The sequence below is a fragment of the Octopus bimaculoides genome, chromosome 10 (assembly GCF_001194135.2).
Source record: "Octopus bimaculoides isolate UCB-OBI-ISO-001 chromosome 10, ASM119413v2, whole genome shotgun sequence".
Classification (NCBI taxonomy): domain Eukaryota; kingdom Metazoa; phylum Mollusca; class Cephalopoda; order Octopoda; family Octopodidae; genus Octopus; species Octopus bimaculoides.
Genome location: NC_068990.1, coordinates 16,759,526 through 16,766,286, shown reverse-complemented (window position 1 = coordinate 16,766,286; position 6,761 = coordinate 16,759,526). Strand labels below are relative to the sequence as shown.

The following is a 6,761-nucleotide window of genomic DNA, read 5'->3' as shown; positions in this document are numbered from 1 at the left end:
TATATATATATCGTTTTTATATATATATATATCGTTTTTGTATTTGGTCTGCAAGATTCTTTATGTGTGTTTGTGTGTTGAAGCATCTTTTTATTGTGTCTGGGAAGAGTCATTCTCTTTTAGTGCCTTATGATTTAACACACTCACCACTTTGATTTCCACCCATTTACTTATTTATTTTCTCTAGAAACATGCATAGAAAAAATTTTCAAATGAAACAAATGGTATGTGCTGCTCAGGAGGTCAGGTAACATTGCCAGTACTACCAGCTCCTTCTCAAGCTCTTATGGACCTTCTAGAGCAATCCCGAGCAACGCCGGGTGGTCTCTGCTAGTATAAATGTGTGTGTGTGTGAGTGTGGGTGTGTGTGTGTGTGAGTGTGGGTGTGTGTGTGTGTGTGTGAACACAGATAAACAGACAGAGAGGTAGGATATGGCCACATGTTTATGGATACATTTTTTAAAAATTTTTAATCATTACAAAGTTAGGAAAGTGATTCAAGGTCTGTGAGTTTTTGTGTATGGCATAAGTTCAATAAATGCCATACACAAAACTCCCAGCCCATAAACCATTTTTGTAAATTTCTGCATTCAGTTTTAATTCTCTTGTTTGATCTATGAAACTTTTATATATATATATATATATATATATACATATATATGTCTGCTTCTAAAGCACATGGTTCCGAGTTCAGTCCCACCATGCAGCACCTTGGGCAACTGTCTTTTACTAAAACCTTAAGAGTGGATTTGGTAGACAGAAACTAAAAGCCTGTTGTGTACACATATACATATACAAGTGTGTGTGCATGTGTTAGTGCGTGTGTGTTTGAATCTCCTCTTGACTTCATGGGATAGTTATAAACTGATTGTCACTGTCATACAAGCCCTGTTTCCTTTGATAACATGCCTGGTCATTGAGAAGGTGGTGGAGGTGATTATCATCTTGCATGGAAGCAGGCAAGGGGTTAACAGGAGGAAGGGCATCTAACTGTAGAAAATCTACCGCATTAAACTTCATCCACACGTATACACACATTGAAAACTGGACATTAAAATGATAATTATGATCACACACACGCACACACACTCAATCATGGCTATATAGGTGCAGGTATGGCTGTTCATTTGAGAAGCATGTTTGGCATCTTGGGCAAGTATTTTGTACTACACCCCAGGGCAACCAAATCTGTGGATTTAGTACATTGAAACTGAGAGAAGCCTGCGGATGTGTGTGTGTGCGTGTGCATGCATGCATATGTGTGCTTGTTTGTGTGCAAGTGTTTTTGTGCGTCTCTTGGCCTATATATCACATTATGGTATAAACAAGTGCCGTCATCATACAAATGATCAGTTTGTTTCTAGTTTTGCATGAAAAATATTTCTTGCCATGGGGAAATATTACTTTACTTGCAGACAAGTGAGGGCTAGCAACAGGAAAGGCATCCAGCTGTTGAAAATCTGTCAATAACTTCAGTCTGCCCCAGACAAGCATGGAAAAAAGTGAAAATTAAATGATGTTGAAGATGATGATTTTGTATATAAATATATATATATATACATCTATCTACAATAAATATACACACACACACACACACACACACACACACACAGACACATATTAATACCCCCCCCCCATCCACACACACACACACACACACACACACACAGAGGGTGACTGTATGGTTTGTGTTGCCTGTTTGAGATCTGAAGCATGTCTGTCTGATTGATGTTGCTGAAAGTTCCATGAAGAGAGGCAGCAATGGCAGACTCAAACCAAAAGGTGGAATATGTGGAGCCAGTCTTGAGATCAAAGGGAAATTATCAAAATCTCAAAGGTTGGGAAAGGAAGAAAGGAGAAGTTTTTAAATGTTCGGATATAAATATAGGTGTGTATATGTGTGTGTATATATATGTGTGTGTGTGTGTGTGTGTATGTATAAATATATATATATATATATATGCACATGTATATGTGTGTGTGCATGTATATACATATGTATATGTCTGTGTGTGTGTATGTATATATATTTATATATATACATTCAAATATGAACGAGAAGCAGCCCAAGGGGGTATACACACACACACATACATATAGCCATGTGTATATACATGTATATATGCATGTGTATGTGTGGGTGTGGGTGTACGTGTGTTATATGCCTGTGTGTATCAATACCATCATCATCATCACTGTTTAACATCTGTTTTCCAAGCTGGCATACGTATGTATATTATAAGCTCATGTGTATGTGTGTGTGTGTGTGTGTGTGTGTGTGTGTGTGTGTGTGTGTGTGTGTGTGTGCATGTCTGCTTGTGTATGTCTGTATGTATTATAAGTGTATGTATGCATGCATATGTGAGCGTGACAAATGTATGTGTATGCATATGTGTGCATATTATAAGTGTGTATGTGTGAGTTCTCTGGGTAGCATGGGCAAATGCATGGGTACAGGTATGGCTGCTTGGTTAAGAAGATTATTTATCAATCATGTGGATCTGGGTTCAATCTCATCCAACAGCTTTCTTGGACAATTGTCATCTGTTCCACTATGGCCTAGGGCCAGCAGCCAGCTAGACTGTTCCTGTTCTTTTATGATGCACTGAATCTGGGGTAACCTTGCTTAGTGCCACCACCTGGGGCCCTTAACTGCTATAGATAAGGATTCAGACCATGTCTTTGGTTTGAGGTATTAACAACTTTTTTTTTCCTTCTTTTGTCTAACAATCTAAGAGTTCCTACAAAAAGGGTGGTGGTGGTGGGGAGGAGGAGAGTGCTCTTCCTTCACCATCTAAACCAGGGGTTCTCAACCATTTTTATCAATGGACCCCTTTAATTACTAATTTATTCTGGTGGACCCCCTCATAGCCATTCAATGTTTACAGATACTTCTTTCAAAATTCCTATTTTGTTATTCACACATTAGCTTGTATAGGTTGAACTATGTAAAATGTTATACCAATAAATACATCTAAAATAAAATTTTTCAGGGGCCCTTAAAATATTATTGTGGATCTCCAACTTATTATTTTGCTGCGTGGACCTCTAACAATCTTACATGGACCCTCAGGGGCCATATGGACTCCAGTTGAGAACCACTGATCTTAACCATCAAAAAAGCATATACACACAAACACAACCACATATATGCTTCCATATACACTATACCTCCATGTGCACCTCACACACTCCAATACACACACTCATACATACACACTCCTATACATACTTATATACACTCCCATATACACATACAGACACTATCCCCACACACATATACACACTCACACATACACTTATATACTAGCATATGTGAGAATAACATTCAACCCAAGGTGCTGCACAGTGGGACTGAACCTGAAACTAAATGGTTGGGCATACATTGACATGTGTTGTACAGATGTAACAAATTAGATTATTTTACCTCTATTTGATAACAAAGCACCTATGCCAGTCCACATGGAGAGGCACCCATGCTGGTGCCATGTTACAAAGCACTCATACCAGCACCACATAAACAGTACCATATGAAAAACACCCATCCTGGAGTTAAGTTGGGGGCATCTAGCCACCAAAACTATGCCAAAACTGACGGACTGAAGTCTAGTGCAGACCCCACCTCCCACCAGCTCGCCAGTTTCTGTCAAACTATCCAACCCATGCCAGCATGGAAAATGGACATTAAATGATGATACATGCATATACATACATATACATACATGTGTGAGTGTGTGTGTGTGTGTGTTTGTGTGTGTGTGTGTGTGTTTGTGTGTTGTGTGTATATATATATATTTATATGGAGAAAGAGTAGCATACCCACCCAACATATAGAGAGAGGGAAAGAGAGGGGCAGAGAGAGAGAGGGACAGAGAGAGAGAGAGTAATATACCCATATACACACTCTCTCCCTCTCTCTTACACATATAGTCCCAATAAATCTCTTCTTCCACCATCTTCTCCTCACTTCATGTTTCTCCTTTATAAATGTGATTACATATACCATCACATTTTCATATCCATCATAACTGCTAGAACACGCACACAATTAACCGTCAGCCATTATATATTAAGGTTTCATGCTATCATATAGCAAATCATTACCCATACATGCACACGCATTCACACACACATACGCATGCACGCACACACGCACACACACATACACACACACACACACACACACACACACACAGAGTTACAGTTGTTAAATAGGTATGCAGCACTTGTTCATACACATACACTGATAAACTATGGTACACAGTTTTATATATATATATATCTTCTACAAGAGCCTCAGGCTGACCAAAACCTTGTAGACAGAAACTGGAAGAAGCCCATTGTATATATATATATATATATATGTATATATACATGTGTGTGTGTATCTGTGTCTATCCCCCCGCCATCACTTGACAACTGATGCTGGTGTGTTTATCTTCCTGTAACTTAGCGGTTTGGCAAAAGAGACCGATAGAATCAGTACTAGGCTTACAAAGAATAAGTCTTGGAGTGGATTTCTTCAACTAACACCCTTTAAGGCAGTGCTCCAGCATACATACATATGTATACATATATACAGATATATATATATATATATATATATATATATATATAAATCTTGCTTTATATATGTATACATGTATATGTCGATATATGTGTATATATATTTATATGTGCAAATATATATGCTTGTGTGTGTATATATATATATATATATATATATATATATATATATATATATATATATATACATATACGCACACACACATACATATAGGTTAAGTAGATGAGGAAAGGAATATTGTCAAAAGTTAATGGAGATGTGTTTGGCAAAGAACCAGAAGGCTTGTCTGCAGCTGAGATAATGGGGGAAGAGTTTCTTTGTCAATGTAAGAATGTAAGATGCTTCCCCACTGCCACCAGTTTCCTAATAATGTTCTACCAATTTCAGTCAAGGATAAAAAAACCCAAATGTTACTATTAATGTAGTAAACATTCCATATATGAAAAGATATATTTGTTTTGCACAATTGTAATGGAAGTATTTCTTAGCAATCCATTATGCGAGCTTAGGATTCTGATTGTTTGAAGAGAGGTAACTAGTAATTGAAATAGGAGACAGGTTAGTTTTTGACTGTTTCAGTGGATAAAACAGGTTGGATTAGAAGGATTAATGTCCATAAATTTGGTAGAGATCTGATCATTTGAACATCAACCCTTCTGATACCAGCCTACTTGACACTGGCTTGATTCTATAACACAAACACAGGCTTAATAATGACAAAACTATTTTACTTACTTCTTTATTTAAAATTCATGCGACAAAGAGCAAGCTGTTTCCAAAAAAATATGGTAACAAAGGTGTTAAGCAGATCTTATGTTCAAAGGCATCCCAATGTGACAATACTATCAATATCTACTTTTTTGCAAAATTAATTGAAATGGAGGAAGTGTATTTCAAAAGCAAAGTGTATTTCTCATCAGAGAAACCCAGGGTAACCCTATAAACCGGCCTTCACCATTAATATAAGATTGCTCTACTTCTTAGAGTGTGCTTCTCCAGATTTGTTTTTCTAAAAAAATTATATATATATATAATTATAAATAAGGGCAAAATAAAAAATTTTCTACACCAATATGATGAGAAATAGACTTTAAATCGTCTATTTTTCAGCATATTGGCATAGAAAATTTTTTTCTTTTGCCCTTATTTATAATTGCTTATAATTTTCACCTTTAAAGATATTTTAATATTTTCACCTTTAAAAGTATTTTAATGCTGGCCACTTGATGAAATTTTGGAAAACAATTTTATCCTATATTAGAAGTGTATATATATATATATATATATATATATATATATATATATAGGTTAAGTAGATAAGGACAAGAATATTGTCAAAATATAATGGACCTGAATGTTCCTTTGCCAACTGAAATGTGGGGGAGAGGTCACTGAGAGAAGGTATTTATTAACCATAATGTTTACAACATTATAGGTCACAATATTTTTCTTGCAGAAACTAAACCACTACAGCATTAAAAATTTTATATTAATTCTCCCAAACTCAACACTCAAAATTGTTTTAGCCATAAACTAAATCTCTTATCAAATCACTTGAATTTAGTGTTGTTGGATTCCTTTTGTTTATAATTTATTTATGACCTTCTGATTGTTGTGAATGTTTGTAAGGTGTTTTAGTTTAAGACAGTTCTTTCTTTAATAAAAGTCTCATAAATCACTAACAGGCACAAGTGTTAACAGTGATTTAAAACCACAACTATGACATGAATTGAGTGCCAATAAGGTTTCTCCTAATTCAAGTAAAATAATTCATTCTGGGGGGGGGGGGGAGCTAGGCCATCATCATTATCATCATCATTGTTGTTGTTGTTCTAATGTTAACTTTTCCATGCTTGCATTGATTGGCCAGAAATCATTGCATCAGATTTTCTACGACCAGATGCCTTTCATGTCACCAACCCATACTTATTTGGTGCTAAACAAAATAATATTTCCCCATGACCAGATGGGTTTCTGTAAAATATTGGAAATGAATGACACTGCTTGTATAACAGTGAATCTCATTTACAACTATCATGCAATGTCAAGACAAAGAGACACAAACATGCACATATACATACATTAGACATACATACAAATACATAAATATACATATATATAATATATATATATGATATATGTATATATATATATATATATATATATATATATATATATATATATATATATATAT

At 35.5% G+C, this 6,761-nt stretch overlaps 1 protein-coding gene across 2 annotated transcripts in view; it reads right to left on the bottom strand.

Moving 5' to 3' along the window:
- The window catches only part of LOC106879924 (erbin), a 137,440-nt gene that overhangs the window by 49,400 nt on the left and 81,279 nt on the right, over nt 1–6,761 (bottom strand). The gene's annotated exons all lie outside the window — the stretch shown is intronic.